General features: G+C 41.8%; 1 protein-coding gene across 8 annotated transcripts in view; it reads right to left on the bottom strand.

Annotated features, from left to right (window-relative positions):
• Positions 1-17,988, bottom strand: part of SH3BP4 (SH3 domain binding protein 4) — a 72,515-nt gene that overhangs the window by 39,451 nt on the left and 15,076 nt on the right. For 2 of the 8 annotated variants that reach the window (XM_034426217.3, XM_087885350.1), the window contains exon 2: positions 5,013-5,045. The exons of the other annotated variants lie outside the window; for them this stretch is intronic. The gene's annotated coding sequence lies outside the window, so the exon portion shown is untranslated. The remainder of the gene's footprint in view (positions 1-5,012; positions 5,046-17,988) is intronic. 8 annotated transcript variants of the gene reach the window in all.

Below are 17,988 nucleotides of genomic sequence, written 5' to 3'. Positions count from 1 at the left end.
GCTTTTCGAGAGATGAGAGCTTGCAGGGGGCCGAGAGAGCAATGGAGAGCAAAATCCAGCTGCTCCCCAAACCAGACGCTATTTACCACTCCGAGTCGACAGGAAACGAGTGCTGCCTTGCGCCGCAAATATACCAAGGCAGAATCCTGATGCTGCACTTACAGCAGAGAGAAGAAGCTGGATTTTGCTCTCCATTGCAGACACCAGATCATCCCCCTGCAAGAGAATGAAAGAGAGAAAGTGGGGGAGAGTGGGGGAGAGAGAGGGAAAGAGAAAGGGGGGGAAGAGAGAAAGAGAATGAGAGAAAGAAGGGGGGAGAGAGAAAGAGAATGAGAGAAAGGGGGGAGAGAGAAAGAGAGAGAAAGAGTGGGGAAGAGATAGAAGGGGGAGAGAAAGAAAGAGAGTGGGGGGAGAGAGAGAAGGGGGAGAGAAAGAATGAGAGAGAGAGAGTGGAGGAGAGAAGGGGAGAGAGAGAATGAGAGAGAGAGTGGGGGAGAGAGGGAGAAAGAGGGGGGAGAGAAAGAGAGAATGAGAGAGAGGGGGGAGAGAGAGAGAAAGACGGGGGGAGAGTGCCTGAAGGACCCTATCCCGTCACTGGGAGTCCAGGTGCTTCAGCAAATGACGCACTGGATTCGTATTAGTGGTCTGCGAAATTTAAAATTATGAACTTGGTGGTCCCTGAGGTCCAAAAGGTTGGGGACCCCTGCTCTGGAGGATATAAGTAGCTTAACTGTGCTTGCTTGTCAATACCAGAATTACAGAGTTGGAAGGGACCTTTGGAGGTTTCTAGTCCAGAGATCTCCAACCTTGGCAACTTTCTTTGCCTGGGCCTGATGCTTCCTGAGAGTTAGGGGGTCTCTCCGAATGGGACCCCCTCCCCAAAAGGCTGGCCCCAAAGCCCTAGCTCAGAGGTCTTCAAACTTGGCAGCTTTAAGACTTGTGGACTTCAACTCCCAGAATTCTCTAGCCAGCATAGCTGGCTGGGGAATTCTGGGAGTTGAAGTCTGCCAGGCTTAAAGTTGCCAAGGTTGGAGATCTCTGTACTAGAAGATAAATGATGGCATAAATGATGACCGGTCAAAAGTGCGAGGACCTGTCAGAGGACTTTTTTCAGCCCTCTGGGTAGTCCTTTTGTGCACATGGACTACTCAGAGGGCTGAAAAAGTTATTTTTGACTGGTCCTCGCACTTTTGACCACTCCTCAAATTTATGACTGTCCTCACATTTTACGTTTTTTGCCCTATCTTATCACCATGGTGAAGAGTAGCAGTTGTGAAATGAGTGACATGTTTGTTAAGAATGCTGCACGGGCATAAATGTGAGGAGGGTCATAAGTGTGAGGACCAGTCAAAAGTGTGAGGATCTGTCAGAAATGACTTTTTTCAGCCCTCTGAGTAGTCCCTATACACATAGCCATGGCCACCCGGTCACATGACCAGCCAGCCACGCCCACCCAGTCACATGACCTCCAAGCCATGCCCACAAAATAAGCCACGCCCACAGAACCGATAGTAAAAAATTTTAGAACCCACCCCTGGTTGGGGGTCACCACAACATGAGGAACTGTATTAATGGGTCGCGGCATTAGGAAGGTTGAGAACCACTGCTATAGAGGATCTCCTCAGAGAGGCCCAAAAAGTATACTCCAAGCATAAGACAAGAGAAAAGTCAAAATGATAGCTCAATTGGTTAAGTTTAGCCAATGAGGGACAGGCAACACAGTGCAAAAGTCTCAGGAACCAAGACAATGCAGGATAGACCAAAGAAGGGCTTGGCCATTTGAAACCCAGGGATACTGGCCCCTACGGAAGGAGCCTGTCACTCCATGGTTAGGATGGGATCAATGTGCCATCTGTAAAGAAAAATTAGCACTGGAAAAATGAGTGCCTAAGAGGAAGGAGGAGGAAGAACTAGCTAATTTGATCAATTTTGAGGAATAGGGGTATCAGGGGATGTGCTTGCCCTGATAAACCTTAAAGCTGGACCCTTAAAAGGAAGAAATGGTATGCCTGGTGAATTCTAGAGCCACCAGATCTACCCTGAACTATATACCTCCAATAATGCAAATTGGGAAAGGGAAGATTAAGGCTCAGGAAATTGGAAGACATGTAGTAGAAGCACCAATATTTAAACCCACTATGGTCCAGTCTGTAGCAAAAGGATATGGATTTCAGTGCAATTTCATGTTAGTCAAGAGCTATAATTTGGCAGGGAGGGATTTGATTGCTGCGCTGGGGTTAATGATCGCTAGGGCGGAAGGAGGATTCATTGTAAATATTGAGTCAAGAAGCTGAGGCGAAAGTGAACTCTCTTATATGGGCTGAAGAAGGCAATAGAGGAAGAGTACACATGAATTTCTTAAACAAGAAATCCAAGAAGAAATAAACGGTTTGAAGATAAAAAAAGAACACTATAAAATACCAGCATTTGCAGGCGATCTAGTTTTATTCTGGAGGAAACCCTAGAAACGGGACCCAAATTAATAAAAAAAAATAGAGAGTTTGGTGCAGTGGCAGGACTTAAAATAAGGAAAAGACAAAGAATCTTACAAATAAACAGAAAAATAAACTGACAGAAAAGATGGACATGCAGATAACCAAAAAAGTTAAAAATCTGGGAATTTGGCTAACAGCAAGATGTACATCATTAAAGAATACAACTATACCAAATTAATACAGCAAATAAAGACAGATTTGGACAAATGAAAAAATTTACAGCTGTTGTTGGTCGGAAAGATAGCCACAACAAAAATGAATATTTTACTGAATTGCTACTTTTATTTCTAGTAATCTTGATAAAATTAGGAAAAAGTTTTTTGAGGACTTAAATAAATTGATGTCAAAGTTTGTCTGGCAAGACAAAAAACCAAGAATCAAATTGAAAATGCTACAAGATACTAAAAACAAGGGAGGGTTTGGGCTACCGGACTGGAAGCTGTATTACCAGGCTTCAGTGCTCACATGGATGAAAGAGTGGATAAATTTGAAGAACAAAAGAATATTGACGTTAGAAGGGCATGATTTACAATACATTTGTATGGTACGGGAAAAGTAAACTACATAGATACTTTCAAAGGCATTATGTCAGGAATGCCCTGTTGTCAGTATGGGAAAACATCAAACAGAATCACTATATGAAAATACTGGTCTGACTATCCATGATGGAAGCACTAATATACCCTAATGTTTTAGATCTGGATAAAATTGTAAGGTACAAAGATATACTAAACGAACAAGGGGACTTAAAATCAAAACAGGAATGTAAAAAATCAGAGAACTGACTTGGACTGCTGGCCATATATCCAAATACAAATGAGACATAAGAAAGATGCAGAAATATATGGATTTTATAAGGAACCCCAAGAATTGGACCCGATATTATTAGGGACAGATGATAAATTAATGAAGAAAATTTATAAGCATAGCATATAGCATAGTTAAGGTATAACTTTAAAATGGTAGAAGAATATGTAAAAGAAACCATGATAGTATGGACAAAAAAGGTTGGGTATGCCATAGAATTAGACAATTGGCAAAAATTGTGGAAAAGAAATTGCAAATTAACAATGTCAACCGCATACAAAGAAAACCTGTACAAGATGTTCTATAGATGGCACTTGTCACCAGCAAGAATGGCAAAAATATTCCAAAATATGTCGCCAGAGTGTTGGAAATATAAACAGGTACTGGGATCCTATTACCACATGTAGTGGACCTGTCCAACGGCAAAAAAATACTGGTTAAAGATAAAAAGATGGTTAGAAGAGATGACAGCGTTTTGGAGCATTTTTTATAAGATAAAACGCTCCAAACAATACTACTTCGGAAATGCAAACAAACCGGGCAGATGGCTATCGTACAAATTGAAAAAGGAGAATGAAAAAGGGATTATCTACCTATTAGAAGAGCGGGAATATACGAAATAAAGAGGAAGATAAACTCGAAATAGCAAGGGAATACTACGCAACATTGTATAAGGAGGAGAAAATCCCGAAGGAAAAAATTGAACAATATCTGATAGAGGAAAAACTCCCATGGATAGGAGAGGAGGAAAAAGAAATGCTGAACAGGGAAGTCACAATAGGAGAGCTAAAGACAGCAATATCTAAACTCAAAAACAATAAATCACCAGGCCCAGACAGGTTCCCAGGAGAATTGTACAAAAATTTAGATTTGGAGGAAATACTTTTACCAAAATTACTAGATATATGCAATGAGGCTTTGATGGGATACAGAATTCCGGACTCGTGGAGGGAGGCATATATCACCCTTTTGCCAAAAGAAGGCACTGATGTAAAATCAATAAAAAACTATAGGCCAATTTCCCTCCTAAACACAGACTATAAAATTTTTATGAGTGTGATAGCGGAAAGATTAAAAAAAAATTTAAATAACATAATATACACAGATCAAAATGGATTCCTTCCCGGAAGGCATATAAGGAACAATTTGAGAACAGTGACCAATGCCTTAGAATACTATGAAACACATTCAGAGAAGCAAATGGCGCTGATATTTTTGGACGCCCAGAAAGCGTTCGATAATTTGAATTGGGAATTTATGATTCAGCAAATCAAAATGATGAAATTTGGAGAAAACTTTGAGAAGATGATAACTACAATCTATGATAAGCAAAGAGCAAATATCTTATTAAATGGAGATATGACAGAAACTTTTCAAATTAGGAAGGGGGTGAAGCAAGGATGCCCGTTGTCACCGTTATTGTTCATAATGGCTTTAGAAAGCCTATTAAGAAGAATTAGGAACAATAATGAAATAAAAGGATTAAAAATTAGGAAAGAGATTTACAAAATACAGGCATTTGCCAATGACGTCGCCTTAATTGTGGAAGAACCATTAGAGACAGGGAAAAATTTTTTGGAAATATTGGATAGTTATGGAGAAGTATCTGGATTTAAATTGAACAAAACAAAAACTAAAATGTTAACCAAAAATTTGTCAGAGGACCAAAAGAAAACATTAGGCTTGCAAATAGTTAAAAAAATAAAATACCTTGGCATCTGGATAACAGCAAGATGCTCAACCCTAAAAAAAGACAATTACAAACCCTTAATTAATAAAATTAAACAAGATCTGGAAAGGTGGGGGAAATTACAACTATCACTCTTAGGCAGGATAGCCTCAATAAAGATGAGCGTCCTGCCTAAACTATTATATCTCTTCCAAACCACCCCAGTTCATCTAGATAAAAATTTTTTCTTAGAATTGAACAGCATCACCAGGAAATTTATCTGGGGAGGGAAAAAACCGAGGATTGCCTTACAAACATTACAAGATAAAAGGAATAGGGGCGGTTTTGGACTCCCAGCATGGGAAGTTTATCACAAAGCAGCAAACTTGTTATGGCTAAGGGAATAGGCCACCTTAGAAAATAAAAGAATCCTGACATTAGAAGGACACGATTTGCAGAGAGGCTGGCATGCCCATTTGTGGGATAAAAGCCAAAAGATAAGGACATACTTCCACAGGCATAAAACAAGGGACGCATTAATGCAGACCTGGAAAGAAATTAGACATGCACATTATACAAAGGTTCCGAAATGGATATCTACAATGGAGGCCATGATATATCCTAATATGTTAGGAATGGAAAAAATGTTCAGGTATGAAGATATTCTTGATAGTATTATTAATCTTAATTAAGGATAAAGAGGAAACAGAATATTACTTAACATGGGATTTATTGTACAAATGGTTAGATAACAGGTGCAGAGATTAGTAATTTAATAGATAGATATAGATATATACTGTATAAACATATATACTAAATAATATTACCATTGGGACTGTACTTGATTATAGATTAAAAGCGTATAGAGTGAAGGTATAACTATGAGGATAACGGTTATAACGAAGATGTATAAAATTATGTATATTTAAAGAGACTACATTGTATAATTATGAAAAAAATGGTTATAATCAGGGTGTATAATACTATGTACTGTATACTTAAAAGAGACTTGATACAGACAGTACACTGTCATTGCAAAAATGGAAACGTGATGTATAATAAAGGAAAATGTATAATAAAAACAATATTAAAAAACTGCATATTTGCAGGCTAGTCTTTCTGCTTCTTCCTTTCCCTTATTTAGGGTGCTCTGCTGCCCTATGCATGCCCAGTTAGCTTATCTACTTCTTCCACAGTACTGATTTGTCCATATTTTCCTTTCCCTTCCTCTCTTTAATTGCATTGCTACCCTTTCCCCATCTTCTTCACCGTAAAATATCTCTGTCCAGAATAATATGTGCAGGGTCCAAATAGCATTTTATCTAATAATTTATCTTTATTTGCCGTTAATATAATATTGCACATATCTATCCTAGTATTTTGAAAAATTTTTTTAAATAAATATGCCATAAAAATACTAGAGGTGTGATCTTAATAAATTCCTTCAATCACTGATACTTAATAGTGCCGGGAAGGCGAACCTATGGCACACGTGCCAGAGGTGGCATGTAGCGCCTTCTCTGTGGGTACATGTGCCATTGCCAGCTGCTCTTCTGGTTTCCGGCGCAGGCATGTGCGCTGGCCAGCTGATCTTCACACGTGCATGTGCACCTGGTCTTCAGGTTTCCGTCACTGGTATGTGTGAAGACCAGCTGGCCAGCGCATGCGCGTGCTGGAGACAAAAAACCCAGCTGGTCTTAGAGTTTCCAGGGCTCCAGCGCCTGCGCGCCTGCACACACACACATTCTGGTTTGGGCACTTGGTGCTGAAAAGGTTCGCCATCACTGTACTAGTGCATATTATGGCTAAGCATATTGGCTGTACCCAGTTGATGCAAAAAAGCAAAGGAGGAGTGTAATTTATTTTCTTCAGCTGTCAAAACTGTGAAGATCACCTCCTGGCATTAAGATCTATAACTGTCTTCTTTAAGAGAAATGAGAGTCTCCAACAAAGGCAATAACAGCACCAAGGTAATGTTATGATTTTTGTTACTGCAGAAGTCAATAGATGATCTTGGCAGCCATAAAGCTGCTTAAAGTTAAATCAGTTTCAAAGATGCTTTCCAATTCACAGGTATGCTTCTGTAACATCCCTAAGCCCCTAAAATTCATTCCTTTTTGCATGCTATCTTCCAGGTTTTTTGCTGTGCCTCAAGTGCATTAATTTGTGCTGAATGAGGAATGGTTCTCCTTGAGAAAAGTCTTGGCTTCATTGGCTTTCTTATGGGCTAAAACTGTACTTCAACAGTTTGCTAGCTCTATTAATTCTTCACATTACAAGACAGAGATTTTGACCAACTGCAGGTCTTGTATAGTTCTTCTGTGTAATTTTGCCACCTCTTCTTAATCTCTTCTGCTCTGTTAGGTCCCTGCCATTTTGGTCCTTTATCATGCCCATCTTTGCATGAAACATTCCCTTCATATCTCCAATTTTCTTGAAGAGATCTCTGGTCCTCCCTATTCTATCTTTTTCTTCTATTTCTTTGCACTGTTCATTTAAGAAGGCATTCTTATCTTTTCTAGCTATTCTTTGGAATTCTGCATTCAACAGGGTGTAGATTTCTCTTTCTCCCTTGCCTTTCATTTCCCTTCTTTTCTCAGCTATTTGCAAAGCTTCCTCAGACAACCATTTTGCTTTCTTGTCTTTCTTTTTCTTTCTTTTTCTTTTTTTTATGGTATTTTTATTGTTAAAGAATAACAAAGAAAAAAAAACAATACAAAAATCAATAGTAAAGAAAGAAAAAATTTCCCCCCCAACGTGCTATACAAATGGAAAGGAAGTTTTAGGAAATTATAGTCTTCAATTCTTCCAAAAATCTCTTTGATAGGGTACTGGCGCCGATTCATTCAATCTCCCAAGTGCAAAGTCCACAAATGGTTGCCAAGTGTTCCAAAAAACATTCTCTTTGTATATACCACTTCTAATTTTAATATCACAAGTCAGTTTATCATTTAATGCAAATTTCCATGTTTCATTATACCATTCTTCTAATTTTAAGTCAGCATTTAATTTCCAATATCTAGCAATTATAATTCTCCCCATTATAACCAAAATCCTCACTAATTCTCTTTCTCCAGTTGTTAATGTTGTTTCATTCAATATTAATAATAATATGGTTTCCGATTTCAATTTGACCCTCTTCTTAATCATTTCAAATATTTTATTTTCTATCCTAGACCAAAAAAGTTCAACCCCATTACATTTACACCACATATGAACATATGTCCCAAGTTCCACTTTACATCTCCAACACATTTTATCCACTTTATTATCCATTTGAAAAAGTCTTATTGGGGTCAGATACCACTTCCAAATAACTTTATAATTATGTTCTTTAATCCTTATTGATAATGTCCTCATTATTCTGCTAACCCAGTTCATATTCCAATGTTGATTAGAAATTTCAATACCCAGTTCTTTTACCCAATTCTCTTTCATTACCATTTGTGAATTATTATCAAAGTTAATAATTTTATAAATTTTGCTAACTAATCCCTTTGACCCAATTTCATCTTTTATTATTCGAGATGTCAAGTTTTCAAATTCCGTTTCCTTCCTACTCTCATCATTCCTTTCTTTACATTTCCTATTCCATTTATTCATTTGAATTCTTTCGAACCAATTAATGTTTAATTTTCCATAAATTTCCTCTTTCCTCATTTCATTTTCTGTAAATTTCAACCATTCACTAATTGTTTCCACTTTCTCTTCTATTATAATCCTCTCTCTGTTACTATTTAATTTCATTGGGCAATTCTCTTTCAGTTTACCTAAATACAATACGTCTGGTATTAATTTTTTTGCTACTCTGTCCCAATTTTTAGTCAAACTATTTAACCAATAATTACAAATTTTAACCTTACCTTTAAAATTTTCCAAAAACCATTTGTAACCAAACTTCTTTATTTCCTTCATTTCCAAACTACCCCAAAGTTCAACATCTCCTTTTAAAATTTTTACTACTGTTCTTATATTAAATGCTCTATAATAGTTTAATAATTTTGGAATTCCTAAACCACCTTGTTTTTGGTTCTGATACCACATTTTCTTAATCAATCTTGATTTTTTATCCCCATTACAAAATTTATCTAATTTTTTTTGATATACTTCAATGTCCTTCTCAGCTAAAAAAATCGGAAGCATCTCGAATTAAAAAGTTAAATTTAGGAAGTAACATCATTTTACATATAGCTACTCTACCAAACCAAGATAACTTTAGTTTTTTATATTTCCCAATTTTCTCTTCAATTTCTTTTATTACTATGTCATAATTTAGTTTCTTTAAATTTTTAATTTTAAGTGAAAGTATACCTAAATATCTTAAATTATCCTTTATCCTAATTCCAAATTGATTTTGTAATTTTTCTAGTTTGTTTTCCCTATCAATTTCCATTAATAATTCTGATTTTGCTCAATTTACTTTCAAACCAGTCATATCTTCAAATTCTTCCAAATGCATTTGAACTCTTTTTATATCATTTGTAATATTATTTAAAATGACAAGAGTGTCATCTGCATATAAATTAACTTTGATGCCTTTATAACCTATTAATTCTGAATCCTCTTCAATCAAAGTTGTTAAAATTTCCATTGCTAATAAGAATAGGGTCAGAGACAGGGGTCAACCCTGTCTCGTCCCTGCTTCCAAATTTATATCTTTATATCGGGTCCAAGCGTAGGACAACGCGGTCCGAGTGAAATACACAAACGTCAGAACGGGTTGACAAAGCTGCAATCTCTGAGATGCGGTGGGCAGAAGTTATGGCCACCAAGAAGGCGACCTTGCAGGAGAGAAGCCGGAGACTAGTGGTTCGTAACGGCTCGTATGGAGGGCCCATCAGCAACTTCAACACCAGCAGAAGATCCCAGGTAGGGTTATCTATGCAGCACAGGAGATCAGAGGTTTGTGGCGCCCCGGAGAAAACGGCGGATCAGAGGATGCTGGGCCAAGGACGACAAGGAACCACAGGCAAGGACAGAGGACAAAGCGGCCACCTGCCGCCATAAGGTGTTAGGCGAGAGACCGCGGGACAGGCCCTCCTGCAAAAAAAACAGAATGTTCACAATGGATGGTTGGAGAGAGCGTATACCGTTCTGGCCACACCAGGAGCAGAAGGCCCACCAGGTTGCAGAATAAATACAATCCGTAGAGGAACGGCGGGAGGCCTGCAATGTTCGAATAACGTCCGCTGGAATGTTAGCCGCCCTCAACATGCTCCGCTCAACCGCCAAGCGATCAGATTGAGCCAGGACAGGTCCGGGTGATTCAGAGCACCCTGAGGGTGTCGTCCTCGAGAGGAATGTGCCACGATGGGGCCACCGAGAGGGACACGAGGTCGGCAAACCAGGGTCTCCGGGGCCAATGAGGAGCCACAAGGATCACTTCTGCCCGCTCGAATAAGATCTTGCGGATGACCCTGGGAAGGAGGGACGTCGGGGGAAAAGCATAGGGAAGGCCTGTTGGCCACGGGGTCCGTAGAGCGTCGACGCCGGCAGCATGAGGATCCAGATACCGGGTGAAGAACCTCAGAAGTTGCGCATTCTCGTGCGTTGCAAAGAGGTCAACAATCGGAGTGCCGAACCGGAGAGACAGGTCCCAGAAAATGCGTGGGTGGAGACGCCACTCCGCATTGTCCACTCGACGGTGGCTCAGTCAATCCGCCTGGGAGTTCATCACACCGGGGATGTGCTCCGCCCGAAGGGAGCATAGGTGGAGCTCTGCCCATAGCCCCAATTTCATTGCCACCGTCAGGAGTGATCTCGACCTGGTGCCTCCCAACCTGTTCAGGTGCGATTTGGCGGCAACGTTGTCTGTCAGGACGAGAACGTGAGCCCTGGACACAAGGTGACGAAACGCCTTCAGGGCAAGGAAGACAGCTTGCAGCTCCAGCTAGTTGATTGGATGTCGAGACTCCGTGGAAGTCCATGTCCCTTGCGCCAGATGGCCCTGGCAATGAACTCCCCAGCCGAGGAGACTGGCGTCCGTCGTCACCATCACCCTCAGAGGCTCAAGGAAGAAGCAATCCGCTGCGAGAGCGGGGGAACGCCACCATCAAAGGGACCGGCGAACGGCCTGAGGAACTGGAACCGGCCTGGACGAAATGCCTCTGCCCGCCTTCTGCAATGGTAAGAGAAACCATTGAAGCTCCCGGGCATGTAGCTGTGCCCAGGGAACTATGGATATTGCAGAGATCATCTTTCCCAAGAGTTGTGATAGAATATAGGGGGAGACGACCCGACACCCTTCAACCTTGGAGACCAACTGTCGCAGACTGTTCTGTCTCTCGGGGGAAAGAAAAACCTTGCTCTGAAGAGAGTCAATCAGAGCCCCTAAATGAACCAAACTAGTGGAGGGAGAAAGGTGGCTCTTCTCTAAATTAATTGAGAAGCCATGAGCCGCCAGAGTCTCAACAGTAAGGTGCACATCCAGAGCGGCTTGCTGGGCAGAGGGAGACAATACCAAAGTATCATCAAGGTAACACAAAAGTCTAACTGAACGGAGTCTAAGGAAGGCCGCCAAGGCGGCTAACACCTTCGTAAAGGTACGGGGGGCGGAGGACAACCCAAAGGGGAGAGCCCTATATTGGTAATGCACCCCCCCGTAACAAAATCTCAAAAACTGTCTATGGGAAGGGAGGATAGGGATGTGTAAATAGGCCTCTGTGAGGTCAATGGAAGAGAGGAGATCACCCCTCCGTACACCGTCTAGGATCATTTTCAAAGATTGTATCTTAAATTTACAGTACACAACATACCTGTTCAATCGTTTTAGGTCCAGAATGGGTCGCCACCTCCTCGAAGATTTAGGAACCAGAAAAACCCGGGAATAGAAGCCCGTGCGTTCCTGACCAGGAGGCACCAGTTGAATCGCCCTGACGGTCAGGAGGTGCTGAACCGCTGAGCCCATAAGGGACTTTCGTTCGGGGTTATGAGAAATCGGACAGGAGACAAAGGAGTTTGGAAGGGTGGAAACAAATTCAATGGCCAGCCCTGATCGTAAGGTGGCCTGGACCCACTTGTCCGAAGTGGACCGCTCCCAAATGGCGGCGAAGAGGGCCAATCTGCCACCTTTGGGAAGGCCGGAGATGCAATTAACGACGGCGCCGGCGGGAACAACACCCTCCCCCTCAAAAGGGCTGTTTGGAAATAAATGGTTTGCCCTGGAAGGACCTATCTTAGGAACCCCGCTGTCTGTTGAATTGATTAAACGACTTAGGGGAAGAAAAGGGAGCAGAACCCCTGGTGTCAGGACCTCGGAATTGTGAGCAAGGAGGGTAAGGAGAGAAGCGTGACTCCCCCCTACGATAAACCGCAGCCAACACTTTCTTCTTGTCCCTGGTCTCGGTAAGGAAGGGATCTAAGGCGTCACCAAAGATACGGGACCCCCCGAAAGGGACAGATGCGAGACGCCACTTATGTCGGGCGTCTGCCTGCCAGTGGCGGAGCCAGACCAAGCAGCGAGCCACAATGGAAGAGGCCAGAGCCTTGGAGGCAAAACGAGCGGCATTCAGGGTAGAGTCCGCCGAAAACTGCAATGCTGCCACAATCTTGTTCAGGTCCTGTCTGGCACGCGAGTCCCCTGATGCAACCACAAGTGGGTAGTGCGATCGAAGAACGACGCTGTGGTCGCCGCTCTAATCGCCCAAGCTGAACTTTGATGAACCCTCTGAAGGACCAAGTCCGACTGGCGCTCCTCAGGTCGTAAGCCTTCGTCCGGATCCCCGGGAACACCGGCATTAGGCAACAAGGCGGCCACAGGAGGGTCCACAGAAGGAATTCATAGAAGGGAGTCCAAATCCTCGGCCACCTGGAAGTTCTTGCGGTCATTCGAGGACGGGAGTGGCGCAGACCCCGGAGAAGACCACTGACGTCGTACCACATCCAAAAAGAGGGGAGGGATAGGAATCAAAGTCACCGGTCTCGAAGGCTCCGCAAACATGGGATCCAAGGCCGCAGAAGAAGAAGAAGAGGCAGGAACAGGATCATCATTTGGAGACGACAAACAGGCAGTATTAATGGCCTTGAAAAGCAAGGACTTAAACAACGCCTGTGGGAAGAGTCCAGTGAAGACCGGTTGGTCCGGTGGAAGGTTATCATCATCCGAGAGACCAGAGTCACTGTAATCTGCTTCTTTCAGAACCGATGGATGGCTTGAATGAAAACAAGAAGGAGAATTGGGTGTGCGCTCTCCTGGACTGCCCGCTCTGGAGAATCAGAAATGACTGAGTGCATAGAACCCAGCCCCCCAGAAGGGTGGAACCCTGCAGCCAGGGACCTTTGCACCGCTGCCTCAATAAGTTGTTGCAGTTGCTCCGGGAGGAGTTGGCAAGTTAAGGCTGTGGCAGGAGGAACGCCAGCGGGTGACAAGGATGTGGAATCCTGGGCAACAGCTGGGCTCGAAGGATCAGGCTGAGTTTGAGGTTCAACAGGCTCATTGGCAGAATGCTCCGCAGGTTCCAGGTGAGGAGGGGAAGGAGGATGACCTGAGCCCCATAAGTCAGTTGTCAAAATGACCACTGGACAATCCTGGAGTGACAGCTGGTCAGGAGTAACCAGTCGTGAAACACCCACAGGAACCACGGTATCCCCGGTGGTAGGGGCAGGAGCGGTTGCTTGAACAAGATTAGCGCTAGCCTTGGCCCACAATTTTGTTAGGACCTTGTCCCGTCATTTTTCGGCCTTGGAAGAGGAAACATGATGGACGTGAGACTTATGGCGGGAGCGCGCTGTATGTAAGGCCGGGGATGGCTCCTTGGAGGCCTCCCGGGCGAGCGGAGGGATAACAGACGAGGTGTCTGATTTACCCTGATCATTGGCAAAGGTCCCACGGCCGTGCTTAGATTTAGCCACGGCTTTAGGCATCAAGGTGGTTAGTAGACCTCTGAATAATAAAGTCCAGCAAGGAAGAGGTCAGGCAGTAATAAAGGGAGCGCAGAAAAAACTCCACAAGATCCAAAGGGGAGCGCTAGACTCCACAAAATGGCCGCTGATGCTCAGGTGCCAGATCACAAAATGGCATCCGTTAAGCTGTCACAGTCCAATGTGCAGCAAATGCAACAGGGAAACAAGCTGCACTAACAGGCAGGGGCTGTTGAAAATCTGAGGCAAGTCAATGTCCAAAAGGCCCCGACGGCCGCCACAGGCACTAACGGGAGCACAAAGCTCCGCTCACAAGCGATCAGCTGATAGCGCTCACAGCAACGCTGGCTCTGTTCACAAACAAGTATAAAAGTGCGGTTCCAGCAGCGCTGGCTAGTCCTGGCTGAAGTGGCAGGAGCGCAGAGTCAGACAGTCATAATAAGGCAAATTGCTGACAGTAGAATCTCCAAGCAGGCTTGACAGTCAATAAAGGAAACTGGGAATATCGGAGGGGCACGAAAAGCGCTCCAAAATGGCCACCGCCGACTCCATGGCGCGAAACTCCTCACCAACGATCCTTTCGGGAGCTTGGGAAGGTGCTGAAGGCACTAACTAGTAAAGTGCTAAACGAACCCACCGCCTAGGGGGAAAAACGGTCCTGAAGCCACCCTCCACAAAGGAAGAAGACAGGGAAAAGGCAGCCCCGATCACCAGAAGCTGCCAGTCAAGCCGAAAATACCAAAATTGAAATGCAACACTCACAACGAAGTGAAACAGTCCAAAGTCAAACAGTCCAAAGTCAAACAGTCCAAAATCAGTCAAAGGGGTAAAGTAGAAATCGTAGTTAGGAAATCCGAGTCAAAAAGCCACAAATTCCAAATCGTAATGAGAAATATAAGTAGAAAGAAGCACAGAGCTAAGACCCACACACCCGTCCAACTGAAGGACTGAGTCAAAAGCTGGTCTACCCGGCAACAGGGGCTGGACTAAAAATTATTGGCAGACTCAGTCCTTCAATCTGATTGGGCGAGTACTACCCCCACTGGCTGCTGTCTCCACTCTCAATGGAGAATGCACACACAGCAGAATACTTACAAGAAGTGGCAGTAAAAGCTATAATAACGCGAACAAAAATTCAAATGTCTAGTACGCAGTTTGGTCACAGACAATGCTGCAAATGTATCCAAGATGAGAAGAAATTTAGAAGAGCAGGAAGGGAATACAAAGCTAATAACATATGGTTGCAGTGCTCATTTGCTGCACCTCTTAGCCAAAGATTTAAGTGTTCCAGAAATAAAGACTAATGTTGAAATTGCTAAATACTTCCGTAACAATCATTTTGCTGCAGCAGCTCTGAAAAGGATGGGTGGAACCAAGCTAACGCTCCCACAAGATGTTAGATGGAACTCTGTGGTGGACTATTTTGAGCAGTATATCAAGAACTGGCCTATTCTGATGACAGTTTGTGAAGAAAATCGAGATAAAATAGATGGCACTGTCACGGCCAAAATCCTCAACATTGGGTTTAAGAGAAATGTTGAACATATGCTGAGCATCCTGAAACCCATCTCTGAAGCTTTAAACAAAATACAGAAAAATAGCTGTTTTATTGCTGATGCTGTTGAAATTTGGAAGGAACTGAGTGAACACTTAAAAACAGAACCACACATGGACAGAATTAAATTACAAACATTAAAAAAATGAATGGGACAAATACTGTCTCCAGCTCATTTTTTGGCAAATATTGTCAATATCCAGTATCAGGATCAAAACTTAAGTGCTGAGGAAGAGGAGTTAGCTATGACATGGGTATCCAGCAATCATCCATCTGTAATGCCAACTATAATAAACTTCAAAGCTAAGGGGGAACCATTCAAGAAATATATGTTTGCTGAAGATATTTTAAAGAAAGTCACACCAGTGAACTGGTGGAAGTCACTTAAGCACTTGGATTTAGAGTAATGATTTCACTTTTAACAGCAGTAGCTTCTTCTGCAGGTGTTGAAAGAATATTCTCTTCCTTTGACTGGATATAGATTTTAGAAACTGAGCAACTGGAACTGGGAAATGAAAGAGAGAGAAAGAGACAGAATATGAGAGAGAATGAGAGAGCGAGAGAAGGAGACAGAGAATCAAAGAGAATCAGAATGAGAGAGAATCAGTTTGAAAGAGAATGAGAGAGAGAATGAAAGAGAGAATCAGAGAGAATGAGTGGGAGAGAGAGAAAGAGAGAGAGAGAAAGGAGGAGAGATGAGAGAAAGAGAAAGAGACAGAATGAAAGAGAGAAAGAAAGACAGAGAGAGAATCAGAGAGAGAATGAGAATCAGAATGAGAGAATCAGAATGAGGAGACCGGAAGCTGACGTCGCAGCGAGACAAGCAAGAATTCTGAGGCTCCAGAAATTCCGCTGATAGCCTCGCTGCTGGACAGTCCATCCTGGACCCCATAGTCTTGTTTTGACTGTGGCAGCGGAGGGCACAAAGTCCCTGGTTGACCCAGGAAAGCCCTTTTTCCAGCGGCGGAGTAGCAGCCATTAAGCTGCCGAGGCTGTGACAGTTTCGGGAGGAAGAAGGAACAACAGGGAACAGATTGGTGAGATTTTTACTTTTTTTTTTAATAATACAAAGAACACTCTAAGTATGAATGAAATGGAGATTGAGAGCAAATGAAGAGAAGCGGAGAATTTATCTGAGATTAGTTTTTTTTTACCCAAGTATATAATTAGAAAGACGTAGAAGTTGTCTTAATTTTATTATTGATTTGAACTGGACTGGATTGGACTGGAGAAGAAAAGAGCAGTACTGGAAATTTTTAAAATTTGTCTCTTTAGATTGATATTGATTGGGCTATTTGGACTGAAGCCTTTCCTTTTTTAGGTAATTTTTGATTAATTTTAAATGAAAAGAATTTTTAAAGAATAGGAAAGAGTGTGTAATGCTGCCATCTGCTGGGAAAGAAACTTTGTTTCTATATTTACTTGAGTAGAAGAAGAAAGAGACACTGTAGCCATAACAGAGGCTCTTGTATTGAGAGATGAGTGGAGAGCAACTGAATGTTTATACAGGTGCTGTTGTTGGATTTAATTGAAGAAAGAGCCTGGAAGTACTCTGGAAGGCTTTTGATCTCTTTTGAGCAGATATTCTTTCTCCTGGTTATTTGTGGTCTGGATAAAGGAAGGGGAAAAAAAACCACTCTCTGTATGCTCTCTGGATATAAAAGTGTTTGAAGGACTATTTATTCTTTCTTTTTTTCTCTCTTTTTCCTTTTCTTCTTTATTTTTTATTTTTTGGATTGGGATTTTTATATAACTTCATTGGATTAAGGCACCCTTAAGAGCCTGAAGATTTATTGATTTAATATTGAATTGGTTTTTTTAATTTTCCTTTTCTCTTTTTTTCTTCTTTTTGGGAGAAGACTTTTATTTTTTTTACCTTTTTCTTTTTTACCTATTTTTCTTCTTTTTTCTATTTTTTCTTTTTTTTTTCTTTAACATCTAATGGATTAGGGTTTTGGAAGAACCTGAAGAACTACTTTTTTTTTTTATTTTTTTTTTTTATTTTTTCCTTCCTTGGATTTTTTCCTCTTTTACTTGGCCTTTTTAAACTTGTTTTTTGAAATTGGTTTTGGCTGAACATCCAACAAAATGAGCAGAAAAGTAGCGACAGTGGGAGTTACAGCGACTACACCATCTTCGTCACCATCAGGAGGTCAACCTACTATCCAGGCAATGTTGCAACAAGAGAAAGAGAAAGAATCATTGACACAAACGATTATACAAACACTTCAAAGGATGGAACAACAACAAAGGATGGAACAACAGTTATTGAAAACAGATGAAAAAGTTCAGAGGATGGAACAATAGCTGCTTAAAACAGATGAAAAGGTGGTTAATATTCAACAAACAATGTTAAAATATGAAGAAAGATTGGCAAAAGTAGAAGAAAAGATGATCAAAAAGAAGAAAAAATGAAGGAAATAGAGAATAGATTGGGAGAAGTCGAACAAGAAACAACTGGTCTAATTGGATGGGAAATGGATAAAGCAGAATTTTTCTTAAGATTTCAAAATGTGGAAGAAGAAAAAGGGGAAAATTTGGCAGATATTATGAATGGGATGCTGGCAGAGGCTTTAGAAGTCACTAAAGAGAAGATGATGGAA

Source organism: Pantherophis guttatus, chromosome 1 (genome assembly GCF_059756535.1).
Source record: "Pantherophis guttatus breed Tessera chromosome 1, ASM5975653v1, whole genome shotgun sequence".
Lineage (NCBI taxonomy): Eukaryota > Metazoa > Chordata > Lepidosauria > Squamata > Colubridae > Pantherophis > Pantherophis guttatus.
This window is presented reverse-complemented; position numbering and strand designations above follow the sequence as displayed.